We start from the raw sequence: 22,186 nt of genomic DNA, 5'->3' as shown, positions 1-22,186 counted from the left end.
AGCCCAAGGGGGTCATACAATCCAGCCACTTGACTCAGCAACTCCCATTGGGTCACAGGATTTGGTGTATGCTGTCTCACATCCTCCTTCGACAAATGCTCCCCAGTCTCATCTTCTGGCGTTTTTTGAGACGTTTACTGAGACCATAAAGTGGAGCTCATCTTCAACTGGGCATATAGCCCATCCCAAGCACCTTATGATCCTCGTCAGAGGCTGATTTGGGAGAATGAAAACTGAGGTGCCAGCAATCTTTGGGCCATGGGGGTCCCTCCCACTGTTGACCGGAGAAGACCCACGGCTTCAACTTAAATCCACCTGCTTTTAGTATTTGTCCGACATTTGCCATTATATGTTTCAATTGATCCCGGTCATTACAAGAGGTGAGTACGTCATCCACGTACGTATCCTCCTCCAGCACTCACCGCTTTTCTGTAAAATGAGAGAACTCTGGCAGGTTAGCAGTCTCTGGCATGGCGACTTGAGCGATGCAACCGGCAGGCTTATCGCCTATGTTGACTGGTTATCGCATATTCAGCAATTTCCTCTTCTTCAGAGTCTCTCCATAAAAAGCGATGGAAGATGCACCATTCTCTTCAAGCCAGACTGAGTTATACATTTTTATTATGTCACCAAGGGCAACAGATCTGGGTGGGTACCTGCCACAGTTTTGCCCAATGGCCCATCCCACAAATGAGATCTCCAATTGAGCACACTTTTTGAGGCACAAGCTGACCCTCTTTGTGACTGATGAGTAACTTTATCTTTCTGGGCCTCACCAGTTCTCCAAGAGGGATATCTGGGAAGATCACTTGTAATTTATTAAGGGACACATGGTGGTGGATTTCAGCGATACTGTCCAGCCCATAGCATACAAGTTGGTGGGACTTCAGGGTACCTTTGGGGTACTGACCCTGATCTTCAAAAAGTATCGCTTTGTCTCCACAGAAACCTGCATGCCTCCTACTCCATGAGTCGCATCCTCGCTCTTTAGATTTAACTCCCCAGCTGCCTCATGGGTTATATAATTGTATCAGAAGCCAGGTCTATCAGCGTTCCTATTCTTTGGCCAGCATTCACCGTAACTTCAAGGATTGTCATCAGGACAGGAAACTCCTGCAGGGTCTGATCCCTTTGCAAGCCCTCACACACTGCTGAGTTCAGGGTTTCTTACTGCCGTATTACAAAAGACCTTTGGGCAATGCTGGGCCAGCTCTGGGAGCAGTTTTGACATAAAGCTTCCTGGTCTTCGGTGCACTTTTTCCCTTTGTCCAACTCTATCTACCTTTGGACCACCTTTTTTGGGTAAAATCTTCCTCCCAGGAGTGGGACACAGAAGGTAATGATGCTCAGCAGCAACCCCTGCTTTGCAGCTCTCATTTTTGCAGAGGAAAGTGGTCTTATACTCTCCATCATCATGGACCTCAAGGCAATTCTTGCAGGCCCCAAACTTTTGGATAGCTTCCTTCTTTTCCACCAGATTGAGAGCTTTAAATTTTTTTGTACCGATACAGTCTCCGCTTATGACCATTTTCCCCACAGATGATGCAAGCTTCTGGGAGGTTGGCAGACCTGGTTGCTCTGGTTCTAGCTTGCTTTAGCTGACTCTTAGGCTCCTTCCTAGAGGGTTCTTCCTCCCTCTATTGCTCCAAATCTTCATAAACTGCCTCTTGACTTGAAAATGAAAGCAGCAAGTCAAAGTGGTCTTCCTGGGCTCCCACACTCCTCCTTTCTACTACAAACATGAGCCACTCCTTCTTAAGGACTTCCGGCAACTTGCTCTCCAAGGATTTTGTCATTAGCGGATTTTTCAAAGCTTCTGTGTCACCCAGTTCACTTAGATCATTTAGCGCCTTCTCAACCACCTGTATAAGGTCTAACAATTACAATTTTCTTTGCTTGGTGGCCTCTTACCGGGGGCAGCGCCTGGAGCTCCTCGACTATCTCCAGAGCTATAGCGGATTTATTCCAAAAACAATTTTCCCAGTATGCCGTCCCACAAGTTGACAGCCGGAGATCCTGTGCCACCTTCTCATCTAGACTGTCCAACAACTGGAACTTCCGGACCTCATTGGAACCCGTAGGCTCTTGTCTCTGGAGCGCCTCCCAGTCTTTCTTCCAACTGTGGAAGTTCCTTTTATTCCCGTCAAATCTAGGGAGAGCAGTCGGCCTTAGCCTAATGGCTGGTGACTGGACGCAGGAGACTATGGCCCAGCTGTCTTGATGTTCTGCTTTTGCTTGTATCAAGGTGGCTTTCCCAGCTACAAGTTTAGCCGAGTGAACCTCAACTACTTTTGTCCAACGCTGAAAGTCTCCTTTTTCCTCCTCGGGGGCCCATCGCTTCCACAGATAATATGCTTCTTTAGCTGAGGCCACCCGTATTTCTAACTGGTTAGCATGAAATCATACGCCTCCAGTTTTACTCCTGGCGCAGCGGAGGATACTCTCTCACACTCTTCCTCTGCCAATTCAAGGTGGGTGGAGAGCTCTGGGTGCCCAAAGTATTCCATATAGTCTTCTGAATTATACCTCGCACCTCCTCCAGCCTCCCCTCACATTCTCTTGCCGTGCTTTTGATGTCCTCTTACATTTCCTCTTGTGCGGAGGAGTCGGCCTCTCCGCCCCAAGCCTCTAAGGATGCAGCTTCCAAGTCATCATTTGCATCAATGACTTTATCAGCCTCTACCGCAATCCTGCCGAAGGCCTCCTTTAACTCATCAACTGACATGCTCTTGCACATTCTGTTATTGCATTGGCCAGCCAGTGAACTGCCTTTTAGCGGTAGTCCTGCTGGTTTTCATCTGCTGCAGGCTCTTTGAGTCTGCCATTTTGAACTGAGCTTTGGAGCTTTGAGCTTGAGTGTTGGGCGCTGGACTTTAGAGCTTGAGCATTGGGCGCTGGACTTTAGAGCTTGAGCGTTGGGTGCTGGACTTTAGAGCTTGAGCGTTGGGCGCTGGGCTTTAGAGCTTGGGCATTGGGCGGTGGGTTTTAGAGCTTGGGCTCTGGGCTTTAGAGCTTGAGCATTGGGCTCTGGTCTTTAGACCTTGGGCGTTGGGCGCTGGGCTTTAGAGCTTGGGCGCTGGGCTTTAGAGCTTGAGCGTTGGGCGCTGGGCTTTAGAGCTTGCACAGCCGGGTTTTACTGTCAAGTGTACATTGACTGCGCGGGTACCCCCACACTTGAAAAGAGGTGTACCCACAAGTTGAAGATTTGCATGTATTTACTCAGGCTGAAGCATTAAGTTCTTTTCCTTTCTTTCCTTTATTAGGAGTTTACTTATTTTGCTTCATTTTCCAAAAAGCCAGGTAAACCCTTAAACGCAGATACACATACACCTTATTTACAGTGAAATTATAAACAACAATAATTCATCTCAAAATAGCAATTCATTTCTATGCATAATTAAAAAATCTCAAACAGCACACTTTAACTCATTTAGCACAATTTGAAGTCTAAAATCAGCTGCATGATCACCAAATACTATTACTTAATTTACAAAGTCCAACTAATAATTAATTTCCACAACTACTACATTGCACTGTGCCCAATAACCAAGATTATTTATCCTTTAGCATTTACTTTATTTAATCAAATAAATGCATCCAAAGCAAACAATGAAGGCACTTCTCGAACCACTAAGAATGCATACAGTCACCAAATCAATATTATTTTAATACATCACAAACGCCAAACAGTTCACATGCCACCGAGATGCCACACCGCATATTGTAAAGTCCAGGCATCTCAGCCGGCACGCATTAGCTGTTTAATGCGCGCATCTCAACCACAGGCATTTGGACCAATACTGAAAGTCTTAGCGCAATCAACCACAGCCCACACGTAACAGCTCACTAGCGTTAAGTAAATAAATAAGCATCTCTTACCGGGCTGCCTCTTCAAACTTGTTTGTGAGTACTTATCCCCGCAGTAACTTTGGAGCACGTCTCCGACATGCTCTATATCTGGTGCAGCTGTGAGCCGGTTGCTAATATGCAGTCGTTGTCCGTCAGTCAAAGCAGCCCGGGCGGGCGCGTGCACATGAACGAAAGTTCCATCCAATGATAATCAACTGCTCAGCGCAACAATGACACATGTATGTAGGTAAAGGGCCCCTTCACACATAGTGCGAATTTGGTCGAATTGCACATGAAGCGCGCATGAAGCAGGAATTGTATGCAAAACATGTAAAATCGTAGCTACTTCTAATGGCTCGTACACCTGTTGCTACAACTATTTGCGCACACCAGCAGCTGAAAGACAGAGTGTGCGCTGTGAGAACCCATCGAACCCTCTCGCAGCAGGTGTTGGCCATATTCCATCTGACACACAGGAACATCTAACACCGCTCGTTTGGCACTTAGAAAATGTGTGGCCATTCGCACTATTAACACGAAAACAGTCAGCAGACAATCACTGTCGAGCTGGCAGTGAAATTTGTCTCAGTGCCCCACAACTGTGGAGTTGCCGAGTGCACATGTGGCATGCCAGAGTGTCTAGTACTAGTTTTGGCCTGAAGTGGCAGGCCAAGAAAAATCTCAGATAAGCTGAAGCGAAGGATGGTGAGACAGTCATAGTCAACCCACAGACCTGCTCCAGTCACCTACAACATGATCTTGCTGCAGATAGTTTCTCTGTGCATTATTCAGCTATGCAGCGCACTTTGCACAAAGAGATGCTGTCTTATGCTGTAATGCAGAGGAAGACTTTTCTGCCTACATGCCACAAACAGAGTCGCTTGCCAGCCAGCTTCATTTTGGAATAAGATGCTGTCGACTGATGAAACTAAAATTAAGTTATTTGGACATAACAAGGGGCAGTATGCATGGCTGAAAAAGAACACAGGATTCCAAGAAAAAACACTTACTACGTACAGTAAAATTTGGAGGTGGTTCCATCATGCTGTGTGGCTGTGTGGCCAGTGCAGGTACTGGGAATCTTGTTAAAGTTGAGGGTCACATGGATTCCAGTCAATATCAGCAGATTCTTGAGAACAATGTTCATGAATCAGTGACAAATTTGAAGTTGCGCCTGAGCTGGATCTTTCAACAAGACGACGGCTCTAATTACTGCTCAAAATCTACTAAGGCATTCATGCAGAAGGTACAAGTACAATGTTCTGGAATGGCCATCTCAGTTCCCAGACCTGAATATTATTGAAAATCTGTGGTGTGATTTTAAACCAACAAACCTGAGTTGTTTTGTCAAGAGGAATGGTCCAAAATACCTTCAACCAGAATCCAGACTCTCATTGGAAGCTATAGGAAGCATTTAGAGGCTGTTATTTCTGTAAAAGGAGAATCTACTAAATATTAATGTATTTTTTCTGTTGGGGCACTCAAATTTATGCACCTGCCTAATTTTGTTTAAAGAATTATTGCACACTTTGTGTAAAGCCTATAAACTTCATTTCACTTCTCAAATATCACTGTGTTTTTTCTGCTATATGATATATTTAACTGAAATTGCTGATTCAAACAACCAATGATTTATAAAGAAAATCATGGAAATCATCAGGGGTGCCCAAGCTTTTACATACAACTGTACATTTATCTGCTTGTTGATTTTAGCCATTTCACGCTCCTGTTATTAAGACAGTGATTGTAGTGCAGTGGTAAAGTTCCAGTTGTTGGACAGTCTAGATGAGTGGTAAAGTTTCTGTTTTGGTAATCAGAGCGTGCTGGTTCGAATCCAGTTGGCTGGTTCATGAGTCGCATTTTTTTTAACCAGGGTTATTAACCGTGGGGTTCTGAATTACACAGGTGCTTTTTATTTTATTTTCCTCCACATCAGTGGTGCGATGTGGTGCACCTCGTCCCATGGAACCCGCTCGAAAGGCACCACCGCGTGCACGAACCGTCGCACCAGGATTGTGCACGCCTAACCATCGGCGCAATGTTTCGTGGTTCGCTCATACGAGCTGTTTTGCCGTGAGTCGCCCTGAGTTGTACTTATTCCCACTTTGTGAAGGGGCCCCTAAGTAATGGTTTAATCACTGCAGATTTGTAACATTTTGGAACAGATCCAGAGGTGAATGACAGATTAATAATTTTCAACACAGTCAGCCCAAGGGTGGGCCACAGGTCCTTAAACAGTTTTTGTTGGTATAGGATTGAATAAGCAGGTTGTATTTTTAGCGGACTTTACACGTTTTGTCAGCACGCCCAGTGAGGTACTCTGAAATTCATTAAATCTAGGCAATATATCAGTGATGACACCCACCTCAATAACAGAGTGTAGTCGCTGGATTAAGACATGCTGGGATATATTTAACTTAATATCATCTATTCTCAAAGTAATCAAAGAAATCTTGGACTGTAAAAGGAGAGCGACTCTTGTCCATGAATAAGTGTTGCCACCGTGTCGGTCAGGAACTTTGAATTATGCTTGTTTTTGTTACTCAAATATAATACTTTCAGTTTTGAACAATGCCATTTTCGTTCCAGACCTCTAGACCTCTAGCCTTATGCTTGAGGCCATGTATTGGTAGATTGTATGTCACAAAGCTTTGATTATTTGCCAAACTAAATAGAAAAATAGTCCATTGCATGACTTATGTCATTCTTCATGCAATTTGATTCCATTTAGTGTCCATTTTGGTTCTTCATATTTCACTCCATTGAATGACTCCATTATCTTTTTGTAAAAATGTGTCCATCATATGAGGAAAGTAAAACCAGTACACTATAAGCCAGTTAGAAGCTTACACAGTGTTCTTACATCTTTATCAGCCACAGTAGAGCTTTCAGATGAATAATGTGACAAGTTGCAATTTTGCTGGATTGATGAAAGCACACAAATACTTTTCACCTCTCTAATTTGAAGTAAAATGTCAAAAAAACAGAGATCCATTTCAGTGTCACATCAAATCAAAACAAATAATGATGGTTTGCTTTGTTGAATGGAACATTCTATTTCAAATCATGAAAATATTCTTGTCATTACACTCATAAACATTCATTGTTTGTATACTCATCAATAAAAGACCTACAAATCCTTTTACCTCTTAAACCCTAGAGTCCCAAAATTTGGGGACTTGCCCTGTTTTGGAACATTTGAACTCTCATAACTAACCAATGCTGACACCAACATACACTTCACATCAAAATGTCAAGCGAAGTCTCCTCTACAAAAGTATCCACTTCAATCACATATCAACTAACCACAGCTGAAACGCCAAGCAAATAAAGACATAAATCGGATTTCATTTTTTGGTAAAAAACAAAACAAAAAAAAAACAAAACAAAAAAAACCTCATTTACACCTACCAAGTATTATTATTTTTTTTAATTTTTTTTTTGCATCCACAACATCCCCTAGGACTTGTCTTTTAGCTGATCCAAACCTTTGCATTTTTGACCTTGTACAAGCTGAGAAATAAATCATAATGTATGGGTATGTGATTTTGGTGAAATAGGTTCTAGGGCTTAAGGGTTTAAGTTGCTCCAGCTGTCTTGATACCACCGCGCTGTGCACCTGGTTCAGTCTAGTTTAAAGGTGCCACAATGATTGGCTGATGTCCTTTCCGGACTACAAAAACACAGGACTAATGAACACCTTTGTGCTAGTATTCACATTGGCTAAATACAGTGTGGCAAATAATTATTTGATCTCCTGTCGATTTTGCAAGTTTTCCCACGTCAGTAATTTCTGCCGTAGGTACACTTCAACTGTGAGAGACAGAATCCCCCCCCCCCCCCCCCCCAAAAAAAAAAAAATCACAAAATCAAATAATTAATTTGCATTTTATTGCATGGAATAAGTGTTTGATCACCTACCAACCAGCAAAAATTCTGGCTCTCACAGACCTGTTAGTTTTTCTTTAAGAAGTCCTCCTATTCTCCACTCTTTACCTGTATTAATTGCACCTGTTTGAACTCGTCACCTGTATAAAAGACACGTGTCCACACACTCAATCAATCACACTCCACCCAGTCCACCATGGCCAAGACCAAAAAGCTGTCTAAGGACACCAGATTCAAAATTGTAGACCTGCACAAGGCTGGGATGGGCTACAGGATAATAGGCAAGCAGCTTGTTGAGAAGGCAGCAACTGTTGGTGTAATTAGTAGAAAATGTAAGAAACACAAGATGGCTGTCAATCTTCTTCGGTCTGGGGCTCCATGCAAGATCTTGCCTTGTGGGTTAAGAATGATTCTGAGAAAGCTCAGAACTACACAGGAGGACCTGGTCAATGACCTGAAAAGAGATGGGACCACAGTCACAAAGATTACATTACTAAAACACTATGCCGTCATGGTTTAAAATCCTGCAGGGCACGCAAGATCCCCCTGCTCAAGCCAGCGCATGTCCAGGCCCGTTTGAAGTTCACCAGAACCTTCTGGATGATCCAGAGGAGGCATGGGAGAAGGTCATGTGGTCAGATGAGACCAAAATAGAGGTTTTTGGTATCAACTCTACTCGCCGTGTTTGGACAATGAGAACAACCACAAGAACACTGTCCCAACTGTGAAGCATGGGGGTGGAAACATCACACTTTGGGGATGCTTTTCTCCAAAGCGGACAGAACAACTGCACCGTATTGAAGGGAGGATTGATGGGATCAAGTATTTCAAGATTTTGGCAAATAGCATCCTTCCCTCAGTAGGCGCATTGGTCACTTAAAGCATGACAGTGACCAAAAACACACAGCCAGGGCAACTAAGGAGTGGCTCTGTAAGAAGCATTTCAAGGTCCTGGAGTTGACTAGTCAGTCTCCAGACCTGAACCCAATAGAAAATCTTTGGAGGGAGCTGAAACTCCAAACCTGAAATATCTGGAGAAGATCTGTATGTGGACCAAAATCCTTGGTGCAGTGTGTGCAAACTTGGTCAAGAACTACAGGAAACGTCTGACCTCTCTAATTGCAAACAAAGTTTTATGTACCAAATATTAAGGTCTGTTTTTCTGTTGTATCAAATACTTATTTCATGCAATAAAATGCTAATTAATATTTAAAAATCATACAATGTGATGATTTTCTGAATTTTTGTTTTAATATTCTGTCTCTCACAGGTGAAGTGTACCTATGATAGAAATTACAGATCTCTCCATTCTTTGTAGGTGAGAAGACTTGCAAAATCTACAGTGGATCAAATACTTATTTGCCTCACTGTAGTTTAAAACGTTTCTTGATTGTGTCTTCTGTTTCAAAGGTTAACTGAAGACTCGAGTGTGTAGAAAATGAAATCTTTTGCTTTTCTGAAATTTTGTACCTGTATTTACATGCATGTACACACAGTGTTATGCTTCACAATTTTGCACTTCATTCCCTGTCACTTTAAAGTATATCAAACAGTAGTTAAATATGTACCTTTTTTAGTATTTGATATCTTCAAGTCCCTCTTATTTTACTTGACCTCAAGCTGCCATTTCTGAGCTTCTTAAATCAGTCACTGAAATAGTCCTTCGCCACCTATAAATGCAATGTTAATTTAAGATTGACAGCATCTGCAACGTGTTGGGCATTTTTTTATAATGTTTGTATGTAGAATAAAGTCAGTTCTAGTGAATTTTATGTGTGCTGAACATTTTTGTCCTCATGCTAATTTAAAAAGCCTCAGATGTCATGCCGGTTACAATATCTATGATACACAGCCAGCATGCCTCAACAAGCATATTTACAGTGGGACCTAAGGAAATTATGCTAGTGACTCCAAATTAAAACTTTGAAGTAAGGACTTGCATCATATGACAAGAAGTCCCGTCATCTCCCCTTGGTAATGTGAACACTTTCCTTTGTGTTGGCTTGATCACTTTGGTTGGTAAATTCGAAGATCTTCACTGAAGCATGGGTTTTATCTCCTGATTCTATATTTGTGAATAAAAGTAACCAGATATGTTGCTGACCTAACCACTCTGCCCATATGTGATTTCTCCAAATCTTTGTCCTTATAAATCCCAGAACTTAAAGCTAGGGATGTGAATCGTTCAACAACTCACGATTCAATTTGATTCTGATTCTTGGGGTGACGATTCGATTCAGAATCGATTTTCGATTCAAAGAGCTCTGAGAAATAGTTATATTACTTAAAAATGTTTATGTTTAAGAAAATGCAGCTTTACAAGGTTAATCAAGTGATTCTAGATGTAAATTTACTCATCTGCTTTGCTCGTTCGGAGTTGACTGGCAGTTTAGCGAAGTACTGGTCAGTAGTCGGCAGAGACCGCTGCTCCCCTCTTTTAGCTCCAGGTGATGATGTAGCATGTGGGCTTGCGGATTTGAAGTATTTCCGAGTTCTTGACTTTCATTTTGCAGATTTTGCACACTGCATAAGTCATGTCAAGCTCCTTCTTACGCAGCAAATAATAAAATCCAAAATGCGCCCAAACATTTGCCTTCAGCTGGCTGAATTAGACCTTTGTCCGCCCTGCTAAGCTACAGCCACTGAACTCTGCAGCTCACGAGTGTTTGAAGCACGCCGGACCACCCCCTCCCCTCGCGGGGACGCTGTAGTACGGAAGCCGTTGCCTGACAAACAGTACACGCAGCGAGTAAGCAAGAAAATGTTTAAAAAAATGCTTTTTAAAAATCGATTCTTGGACATTTTGGATCGATTCAGAATCGTAATAAATAAGAATCGCGATTCGGACGTGAATCGATTTTTTCCGACACCCCTACTTAAAGCTGGAAGGTTTTGAATTTATGTTGACTAAACATTTACTTGTGGCTGAATGGTTAAGGTAGGGATACAAAAAGAAGCCAGCTCATACTGACCAAAAAAGCCCCCCCCAAAAAAAACGAAAGAGAAAAACAAACACCTGCAGAGGGATAATACAGGGTGGGGCACAAAAAGAGGGACAAAATGAAATTGTTGCAGTTTCTACAAATGTATGAATTTTTTTTCAAAAATTTTCACAAGAGATGGAAAGTATTTTAAAGTTTTATTGTCCAAAAGTTTTTTTTAAATTGATGAATGTTTAGACACAGTGATCAGTAATTGATGATTGAGGTTGTTCACTGGCCAAAAACCTGAAATTTTGCTTTTTCACATGGCCACTCAAATGGAAGTGTGCCTCGTCGCTGAAGAGAAAACATTCGAAAAGTTGAGGGTTGTTCTCAATACGCTGGCTTATTGTCTGGACAAACTCGTAGGGTTCGGTCTTGTTGGCTTGAGTTTGCGCTTGAAGAATCTGCACTTTGTAGGGAAATATTTTCAAATCATTGTGGATAATTCGGTGCACAGATCTGCTGGAAATACCCACGTGTTGTGACAGGCGTCTGGTGGACTTGTGGGGCGACTGCTCCAACTAGTCCCTGACGTCTTGAATATGAGTCCTCACTGTGAACTTTGGGCTACAATGGCCTTTGTTATTGTTAACCACACTTCCAGTGTTTCTAAACTTTTTTACCAAATGTGTGATCGTATGGCGATGGGGAATTTTTTTCCCTGGATATTCACATCAAAATTGAACAAGAGTAGATGACTTTGTTGCAAAATACAGTTCCACAATCTTTGTCCTCCACCGAATAATGCTCGTAGTGGTCCATCTTGGTATCAAATAAAACTTACTGGTCTGTTCTGTAACTCACCTGAAAAAGAAAAAGAAACAATTAATTCTCTAGAAAATATGAGTCTTTACTTTTGTCCCTCTTTTTGTGCTCCACCCTGTGAATAACAATAATCAGTACTCTGTTCAGTGTGTAGGTCAGAGGGTCTGTACAGCGTGTTTGTGAAACCCCATTATGGTGAAATTCAAAGTGGTTCAAGATGCACTCATTTAAGATTGCTAGATCAAATTTTGGGAAAATCTGCAAAACTTTGTTCAAGTCGTCATGTGCACAAGCATCGTTTCTCTGTTCAGTAATGTCGATGGGCTTTCAACAGTCTTGATGAAACCTGATCATACTAAAAGACAAGATCATCAAAGACATCACTCCCGTTTTTTAAATTTTGTGAGTATGTGACAAGTTTTGTCCAACTTATCATGCACACAAGAATCAAAATGCTTTTTAGTAAAGTGGGCGGGCCTTAGGGCCCCTTCACACATAGTACAAATATGGATGAATTGCACATGGAAGCAGGAATCTTATGTGATATGTGTAAAATCAGAGCTGTCTCCAACACCTAGTACACCTGTTGCTACAACTATTTGCACACAAGTGGCTGAAGACAGAGCATGCCCTGTGAGAGCCCATTCAGTCCTTCTCGTGGCAGGTGTAGGCCAAATTCCAGGTGACTCAGGAACATCTAACACCGCTCACTTGGCACTTGTGAAAATGTGTGGCCATTCACGCTGTCAGCACGAAAATAGTGAGCAGATGATCACTTTTGAGCTGGCTGTGAAATTTGTCTAAGTGCCCCCATAAGTGTGGCATTGCAAAACAGCAACGCACATGTGGCATGCCAGAGTGTCGGCTCCTCCCGCAACACGTGTCGTGCATGTGAATCGCACGTGTGTTGCGCCCCCACCCCCATCTGCAACACATGCGGTGGATGTGTTGCGAACAGGGGGAGAATAACTAGATAGTAGTAAAAATAACTAAAAAGAAATGATCACATAACATAGTCACCCGTTGGTGTGTGCGCTGAACTGACAGGGGGCGTGGCCGCCAACAGCCGCAGCTGTTGATATCTCTGGCTCTGGATGTTCCAGCTGGGGACCACGTACCGTGTTTGGACGGACATGAACTTACAACTGTCCACTGTGACGCACGTGTCTACTTGCTGTCCTCACATGGAAATATATAAAAGCATACATCACTTTTGCGATGGGCTGGAGAGCACACACAGCATGCACATTGACAAGCTGTCCCAGCTGACATGGACCATCAGTTCATGTGGACACGCAGCAGGCAGTCTGAATGTCATGTCTGTCTGACAGGACACGCGTGTCGGGCCGGACATGCACATGGGCATGCGTGTCCTGTGAGCGGCGTGCTGCAGGACAAGCCAACCGTGGGACAAATATGCCACTTTCAGTCTCGTATCAGCAGAAATACGCCGTAACAAACGCTGTTTGGTCAGTTATCACGGCGCTCTGTTCTCTTTTTTAAAAGTGCATTTACGTCCTTGTTGACTTTGACCTTGTTGATGTTCTTGGTTGCCTCTACTGGTGGTTGGCTCTCACTGCGGTATTGTATCACTTCCTGTTCCGGAGCACAGCGGTGTTTTTCTGTATCTGTTAGCTGTTTAATCTGCGCAGTTAGATTGATCTAGTTATCTAGATTACGATTTGTTTCCCAGTGTAATCTTTACGTGCCTTAACTAAAGCACTCCTTCTGCTGAATCACCTCTAAATTATTTACACATTATTCACTTTGCGTGTTTTTAGGAATCCGCTAGCTTAGCGTAGCTACTAGCTCTTAGCCGATTTAGCATGGCGGCTTCTCCTGTCTCTCCCGCACTTTTCTGCTCTGGGTGTGAAATGTTTAGTTATTCCTCGGCCTCCTTTAGCAGTAATGGTACTTGTAATAAGTGTAGCTTATTCGTAGCTTTGGAGGCCAGGCTGGGCGAATTGGAGACTCGGCTCCGCACCGTGGAAAATTCTACAGCTAGCCAGGCCCCTGTAGTCGGTGCGGACCAAGGTAGCTTAGCCGCCGTTAGTTACCCCCTGGCAGATCCCGAGCAGCCGGGAAAGCAGGCCGACTGGGTGACTGTGAGGAGGAAGCGTAGCCATAAACAGAAGCCCCGTGTACACCGCCAACCCGTTCACATCTCTAACCGTTTTTCCCCACTCGACGACACACCCGCCGAGGATCAAACTCTGGTTATTGGCGACTCTGTTTTGAGAAATGTGAAGTTAGCGACACCAGCAACCATATTCAATTGTCTTCCGGGGGCCAGAGCAGGCGACATTGAAGGAAATTTGAAACTGCTGGCTAAGGCTAAGCGTAAATTTGGTAAGATTGTAATTCACGTCGGCAGTAATGACACCCGGTTACGCCAATCGGAGGTCACTAAAATTAACATTAAATCGGTGTGTAACTTTGCAAAAACAATGTCGGACTCTGTAGTTTTCTCTGGGCCCCTCCCCAATCGGACCGGGAGTGACATGTTTAGCCGCATGTTCTCCTTGAATTGCTGGCTGTCTGAGTGGTGTCCAAAAAATGAGGTGGGCTTCGTAGATAATTGGCAAAGCTTCTGGGGAAAACCTGGTCTTGTTAGGAGAGACGGCATCCATCCCACTTTGGATGGAGCAGCTCTCATTTCTAGAAATCTGGCCAATTTTCTTAAATCTTCCAAACCGTGACTATCCAGGGTTGGGACCAGGAAGCAGAGTTGTAGTCTTACACACCTCTCTGCAGCTTCTCTCCCCCTGCCATCCCCTCATTACCCCATCCCCGTAGAGACGGTGCCTGCTCCCAGACTACCAATAACCAGCAAAAATCTATTTAAGCATAAAAATTCAAAAAGAAAAAATAATATAGCACCTTCAACTGCACCACAGACTAAAACAGTTAAATGTGGTCTATTAAACATTAGGTCTCTCTCTTCTAAGTCCCTGTTGGTAAATGATATAATAATTGATCAACATATTGATTTATTCTGCCTTACAGAAACCTGGTTACAGCAGGATGAATATGTTAGTTTAAATGAGTCAACACCCCCGAGTCACACTAACTGTCAGAATGCTCGTAGCACGGGCCGGGGCGGAGGATTAGCAGTAATCTTCCATTCCATCTTATTAATTAATCAAAAACCCAGACAGAGCTTTAATTCATTTGAAAGCTTGTCTCTTAGTCTTGTCCATCCAAATTGGAAGTCCCAAAAACCAGTTTTATTTGTTATTATCTATCGTCCACCTGGTCATTACTGTGAGTTTCTCTGTGAATTTTCAGACCTTTTGTCTGACTTAGTGCTTAGCTCAGATAAGATAATTATAGTGGGCGATTTTAACATCCACACAGATGCTGAGAATGACAGCCTCAACACTGCATTTAATCTATTATTAGACTCTATTGGCTTTGCTCAAAAAGTAAATGAGTCCACCCACCACTTTAATCATATCTTAGATCTTGTTCTGACTTATGGTATGGAAATAGAAGACTTAACAGTATTCCCTGAAAACTCCCTTCTGTCTGATCATTTCTTAATAACATTTACATTTACTCTGATGGACTACCCAGCAGTGGGGAATAAGTTTCATTACACTAGAAGTCTTTCAGAAAGCGCTGTAACTAGGTTTAAGGATATGATTCCTTCTTTATGTTCTCTAATGCCATATACCAACACAGTGCAGAGTAGCTACCTAAACTCTGTAAGGGAGATAGAGTATCTCGTCAATAGTTTTACATCCTCATTGAAGACAACTTTGGATGCTGTAGCTCCTCTGAAAAAGAGAGCTTTAAATCAGAAGTGCCTGACTCCGTGGTATAACTCACAAACTCGCAGCTTAAAGCAGATAACCCGTAAGTTGGAGAGGAAATGGCGTCTCACTAATTTAGAAGATCTTCACTTAGCCTGGAAAAAGAGTCTGTTGCTCTATAAAAAAGCCCTCCGTAAAGCTAGGACATCTTTCTACTCATCACTAATTGAAGAAAATAAGAACAACCCCAGGTTTCTTTTCAGCACTGTAGCCAGGCTGACAAAGAGTCAGAGCTCTATTGAGCTGAGTATTCCATTAACTTTAACTAGTAATGACTTCATGACTTTCTTTGCTAACAAAATTTTAACTATTAGAGAAAAAATTACTCATAACCATCCCAAAGACGTATCGTTATCTTTGGCTGCTTTCAGTGATGCCGGTATTTGGTTAGACTCTTTCTCTCCGATTGTTCTGTCTGAGTTATTCTCATTAGTTACTTCATCCAAACCATCAACATGTTTATTAGACCCCATTCCTACCAGGCTGCTCAAGGAAGCCCTACCATTATTTAATGCTTCGATCTTAAATATGATCAATCTATCTTTGTTAGTTGGCTATGTACCACAGGCTTTTAAGGTGGCAGTAATTAAACCATTACTTAAAAAGCCATCACTTGACCCAGCTATCTTAGCTAATGATAGGCCAATCTCCAACCTTCCTTTTCTCTCAAAAATTCTTGAAAGGGTAGTTGTAAAACAGCTAACTGATCATCTGCAGAGGAATGGTCTATTTGAAGAGTTTCAGTCAGGTTTTAGAATTCATCATAGTACAGAAACAGCATTAGTGAAGGTTACAAATGATCTTCTTATGGCCTCGGACAGTGGACTCATCTCTGTGCTTGTTCTGTTAGACCTCAGTGCTGCTTTTGATACTGTTGACCATAAAATTTTATTACAGAGATTAGAGCATGCCATAGGTATTAAAGGCACTGCGCTGCGGTGGTTTGAATCATATTTGTCTAATAGATTACAATTTGTTCATGTAAATGGGGAATCTTCTTCACAGACTAAAGTTAATTATGGAGTTCCACAAGGTTCTGTGCTAGGACCAATTTTATTCACTTTATACATGCTTCCCTTAGGCAGTATTATTAGACGGTATTGCTTAAATTTTCATTGTTACGCAGATGATACCCAGCTTTATCTATCCATGAAGCCAGAGGACACACACCAATTAGCTAAACTGCATTCATTGGCTTCCTGTTAATTCTAGAATAGAATTTAAAATTCTTCTTCTTATTTATAAGGTTTTGAATAATCAGGTCCCATCTTATCTTAGGGACCTCGTAGTACCATATCACCCCAATAGAGCGCTTCGCTCTCAGACTGCAGGCTTACTTGTAGTTCCTAGGGTTTGTAAGAGTAGAATGGGAGGCAGAGCCTTCAGCTTTCAGGCTCCTCTCCTGTGGAACCAGCTCCCAATTCAGATCAGGGAGACAGACACCCTCTCTACTTTTAAGATTAGGCTTAAAACTTTCCTTTTTGCTAAAGCTTATAGTTAGGGCTGGATCAGGTGACCCTGAACCATCCCTTAGTTATGCTGCTATAGACGTAGACTGCTGGGGGGTTCCCATGATGCACTGTTTCTTTCTCTTTTTGCTCTGTATGCACCACTCTGCATTTAATCATTAGTGATCGATCTCTGCTCCCCTCCACAGCATGTCTTTTTCCTGGTTCTCTCCCTCAGCCCCAACCAGTCCCAGCAGAAGACTGCCCCTCCCTGAGCCTGGTTCTGCTGGAGGTTTCTTCCTGTTAAAAGGGAGTTTTTCCTTCCCACTGTAGCCAAGTGCTTGCTCACAGGGGGTCGTTTTGACCGTTGGGGTTTTACATAATTATTGTATGGCCTTGCCTTACAATATAAAGCGCCTTGGGGCAACTGTTTGTTGTGATTTGGCGCTATATAAAAAAATTGATTGATTGATTGATTGATTGACTTTAGCCATTTTTCACTCCTGTTATAAGACAGTGATTGTAGCGCAGTGGTAAAGTTTCCGTCTGGTAATCAGAGTTTTTGTAAATTACAGGTTGAATCCCGTGAGTGGAAATTTTTTTTTTTTTTTAACCAGGGTTATTTAACCGCAGGGCTCTGTATTGCGTCCCCTTTTATTTATTATTCATATCAACCCAGTGGTTTTCACTAATTATAAATCTGGTTTTTATTTTATTTTTCTCCACATCAATGGTGTGATGTGGTGCAACACGTTCCAGCTGGTCACACTGTGTTCGTGTGCGCGCACGATGATTTGTGGTTCCCCATTTTGTGTTTGTTTCGCCGATTTTCTTCTGGTTTCTGCGTCTTTCGTGCTATGTGTGAAGGGGCCCTTAAAGGGTCTCTGTGAAGCCAGGTCATCCTGAAATATGATTTTTTCTGAGATACTTTCATTTGGGATGTCTACATCAAATAGGGTGAAAATCCAGTAAATGTGTCATATGCACAAGAAAGTTTGACTTATGCACAGAAACATTGACAGTACACTGTACTTGTATTTATTCAAAGTTTGTTTGAGAGTTATGACATGAAGAGGAGACAGACTTGCTTTTTGATTTTCTAAAGCCACTTATTCCGGTTAAGGGTCTTGGGAGGCTGGACTTTATCCCAGTGGTCACTGTCAGTCATTGAGTTAATGACCAATAATCTATCACAGGTGATTACATATGCACATTCACATTCGCACTACATTTAAACTCAGCAGTTCACCTAAACCACATGGCAGGAAGCCTGAGCACCTGTGGGAACCTAGGCAAACATGGAGAGAACATGCAAAGTTGACACAGAAAGGACCAGGCCAAAAGTGAACCCTGGACCTACTTGCTTTGAGGCAGCAGTGCTAACCACTAAGCCACAGTGCTGACCCCCAAATCAGTTCATGAATTTCTTCTTATACATGTGGTGTCATGTGGTATGGTGTACATCCATTTAAATTGCCTTCTGGGAATGTTACACCTTACAGCTAAAAATTACACCATTGGAAGGACTCAGTTATTTAACTAAGGCGTTGCAAAACAGGTGAGATGAGGCGTCATGCATGTCCTCTACACCATATGAACATTTAATGTTGCTATTTTGCTGTAAGTATCCCAGTAAACTCAGGCTATGATTTTTAAAACAAGCATGTCGTTTGCCTCTTGATTGTTGTGACCAACAGTTGCTGAGTGAGCTCAGATGAGAAACACTGCTGAGCACTAGAGGATGACATTTTTCGGGAATTCCCATGGGTCACGTGATTCCTGCGGGATCCCCGCGGGATGAGAGTCAAAATTTTATCAATCCCGTGATTGGGATGGGACGGGAATAAAAATGAACAGGAGCGGGCAGGAGCGGGAATGCCACAAATAGATGATGATTTTCATCTATTTAAAACAACCAAAACGCGTTCACACCGGGTGTGATCAGACGCTACAAATTCGCAGGGGTCGCGTGGCGATGGACGCGCCTCCTTTGCCTGGTGTGTCGCTCTGCTTGTGCTGTGAAAATTCGCCCCGGTGCGTCATCAAATAGGAGGAGTTTCCATTCCGCTTGCCGGCTCCGGTTGTCAGTCAAGTTAACATGACGGACCTTGATCACACGGAGCGAGTTGTTGTGGAAAGCTCCTAATACAGAGCGTATCATTGTTTGCTGCAGGAGCTGATTCTGGATGACGGCTGCTTTCAGCGATCCTTCCGCCTCTGCAGGACCCAATTTGAGGACCTCCTGTCCCACACGCGCACATGTAAACAATTAAAAAAGAAAAAAAAAAAGAAACTCCGCTGCTTGCTGCAGCTCACTCTTCCACCAAAAATCTCTGTCATAATTGTGTTTAGAAACCAGTCACCATTTGTTTTATTATACATCTGTGTAGTTAATTAATAAAATATTCTCCACAGACGATTCGCTCGCGTGCACACATAATAAAAAAAGAAAGAAACTCCACTGCTTGCTGCAAGGCTGCTCCTCGCTCTTTTCCCAAAAATCTCTGTCATAATTGTGTTTAGAAACCAGTCACCATTTGCTTTATTATACTTTTTTATATCTTTGTAGTTAATAAATATTTTCCACAGACGATTCGCTCACGCGCGCACGTAAATTAAAAAGAGAAAGAAACTCCGCTGCTTGCTGTGGTGCTGCTGCTTGCTCCAAAAACTCTGTCATAATTGTGAAATAAAGGACAAAAGAGACATAAGTCCTGCTCACAGGCTGCTACCAGATACAGGACATGTTCACATCTTCAGTCAAACTCCAGACATCTCCATGTCACTACGTATTCAGTCCCTGATTGATCATCACGGCACGAGACATACGGGAGTGGGATGGGAGTGGGACTGATTTTGAGTGGGAGCGGGATGGGATTGGGAGTCATCTTTACAGGAGTGGGAAGGGATGGGATTTATTTTTTTACTCCAGTCCAGGATTGGGACAGGATGGGATTTTTTTTCTGGGAGTGGGATGGGACGGGAGTGAAAATCCACTCCCATGTCATGCTCTACTGAGCACACTGTGTACTGAGCCACAGCTTGGCAGGAGTGTGAAAATTGAGAAGAGCTTTAGTCAAAATGCCAGTCCACAGATAACTAAAAGCTTTCCACTTTGGATTTCCCTGGGCTTGTTGAAAGGCTTAGGTTGTAACAGTACCAGTGAGGTGAGTTTTACTTGGGTAAACGGTGCTTGAAGATCCTTGCAGCACAGCAACGGTTTTGAACAAAGTTCAAGAAACTGATATTCTGTCAGGAAAGGAATATGAACTCATGGTTCCTTTCAAGAACAAATGTGTGATTTATGATTAAATGTCCATGTAAACGCATCAAAATACAACTAAAATGCACTTTTCTTGTGATTGGTTATAAATGCCAAAGGTTAAAAAAATCAGGTCAACAGTCGTGGATGTAACGGCATATAATGTTGAAATAAACTGACTTTATTAGACCTGTTAAACTGCTCTTGAAAGAAAATATATAGTCAGTTATGTGTCAAGAACATGATGTAGTTTCTGTAGACATGGGCAAAAGGATCTGCTGAAGTTCAAACAATGAATAAAAATGGGGAATAATGGTGAATTAAGAGACTTTAAACATGAAATGGTTGTTGGTGCCGTACAGGCTGGTTGGATAGAATATTTCAGAAATTGCACATATTGCTGGGATTTCCATGAGCAGCCAAATCTAGTGTCTACACAGAAGGGTTCTGCAAAGAAGCAGCATCTATTGAGCAAGGTTTCTCTGGGTGACAATCCCTTACTGATTGCAGAGGTTAGAGAACAATGACCAGACTCGTTCTACCTGATATAAAGGAAATGGTAACAAATTATCCCTGATTACATTCAGGGTTTACAGAAGAGCTTCTGTCAAAGAACAACATGCTGTATGTTGAAGCAGATGGACTGTCGCAGTAGAAGACCATGCCAGGTGCCACTCCGCTCATTCGTTCATGTAAATAACATGAACACTTGGATCTATCCTGCTTTGTATCAGCAATTCAGAGTGGTGGTGGTGGAGAAGTAGCAGTAGATCTTAGGACTCAGTTAAAATATAGATCTTGGAACTCAGTTAAAATATGGTGGGTTAGAGCCATGGCTTTGTGTTTTGTGGCCTTGAGTAAGGCACTCCTCTCCACCTAGGACCATAAATGGGTACCAGCATTACTCAAAGCTGGTATGGAAACAGACTCACTGTAGCTGGGGTGTGGCAGTCTCCACACAATATCATCTGGAGGAGTCTGGCCCAGTTGCTTTGATGGAGACATGGGCACATTAGCCTGTTTGCCCTTTACTTTTTAATCATGTGAAAACTATGCAATGCTGCCATGTCAGTATGCACCAGAGTCCATATTAGACAGGTCCAGGCCAGGAAAAAACTGCAGATTTTTCCAGTCAAGGTGGATTCTGGTTGTTTGAGTCATGCGCTTTAAAATAAGCTCTGGGGCCATCTTGGATTTTGCCTCAAATTCAATATGGCCACGACAATTCCAATATGGCAACCAAAATACACTGAACCGGCCACACTTTTATTGTGGCCAGCCTAAGTCACACCTGTGCAGTAATGATGCTGTCTAATCAGCATCTTGATGTGTCACACTTGTGAGGTGGGATGGATTATCTCAGCAAAGGAGAAGTGCTCACTTTCAGCAGATTTGTGAATGATATTTGAGAGAAATAGGTCTTTTGTGTATATAGAAAATGTTTTAGGCTGTATTTTTGTTCAGTGTATTTGCAGCAGACATGTCACATTGAATTGTTACATGTCCTGTAGGTTATTTTTGTGTTCTCTGTTTCCATATGCTTGTTTCTTTTTTTCTATTTCATGTTCCATTTGCAAGACTCTTTTAAAAATGGACTTGCTACCTGTTGTTGAGGTTTGTACTTTTAGGGCTTGTGTTTTCTACATTTGTTTGTGTTGTCTTAATTCATGATTGTTGTGAAGACTTTCAACAGTCATTTCAAAAAGGAGTCCAAAACAATACCAGGAAGATACACAGTGAGGCAAATAGGTATTTGATCCACTGTTGATTTTGCAGGTTTTCACACCTACAATGAATGGAAAGGTCTGTAATTTTTATCATAGGTACTCTTCAGTTGTGAGAGACAGAATTAAACATCAGCTTGCATGAGCAATTCATCTGGAAAATGGTGCTTTTAGACTCGGGTCATATGTGAAACTTCCAATATGAGAGCAAATTTCTATAATTTTTTTTTAACTTCATGTGTTATCTTCCTCTAATTTTTTCTTGTTTGTTTTTGTAATGGTCAGCACATGCTTGCTGATTTGACACAAGTTGTGGAGTGAGTGAGTGCAACAGCGTGGAGAGTGTGACCATATTCACGTACCAACACAACACATGCTTCTTCTTCCCGTCTTCACAGGTACATCAAATATGGTTTAAAAAGTATGGCTGCCCAGTTTGGGGCCCATGGGA

The 22,186-nt window shown here is 42.4% G+C and overlaps 1 protein-coding gene across 1 annotated transcript in view; it reads left to right on the top strand.

Moving 5' to 3' along the window:
- ush2a (Usher syndrome 2A (autosomal recessive, mild)) overlaps window positions 1-22,186 on the top strand; it is a 1,147,097-nt gene that overhangs the window by 72,302 nt on the left and 1,052,609 nt on the right.

Source organism: Thalassophryne amazonica, chromosome 2, assembly GCF_902500255.1.
Source record: "Thalassophryne amazonica chromosome 2, fThaAma1.1, whole genome shotgun sequence".
Classification (NCBI taxonomy): domain Eukaryota; kingdom Metazoa; phylum Chordata; class Actinopteri; order Batrachoidiformes; family Batrachoididae; genus Thalassophryne; species Thalassophryne amazonica.
This window is presented reverse-complemented; position numbering and strand designations above follow the sequence as displayed.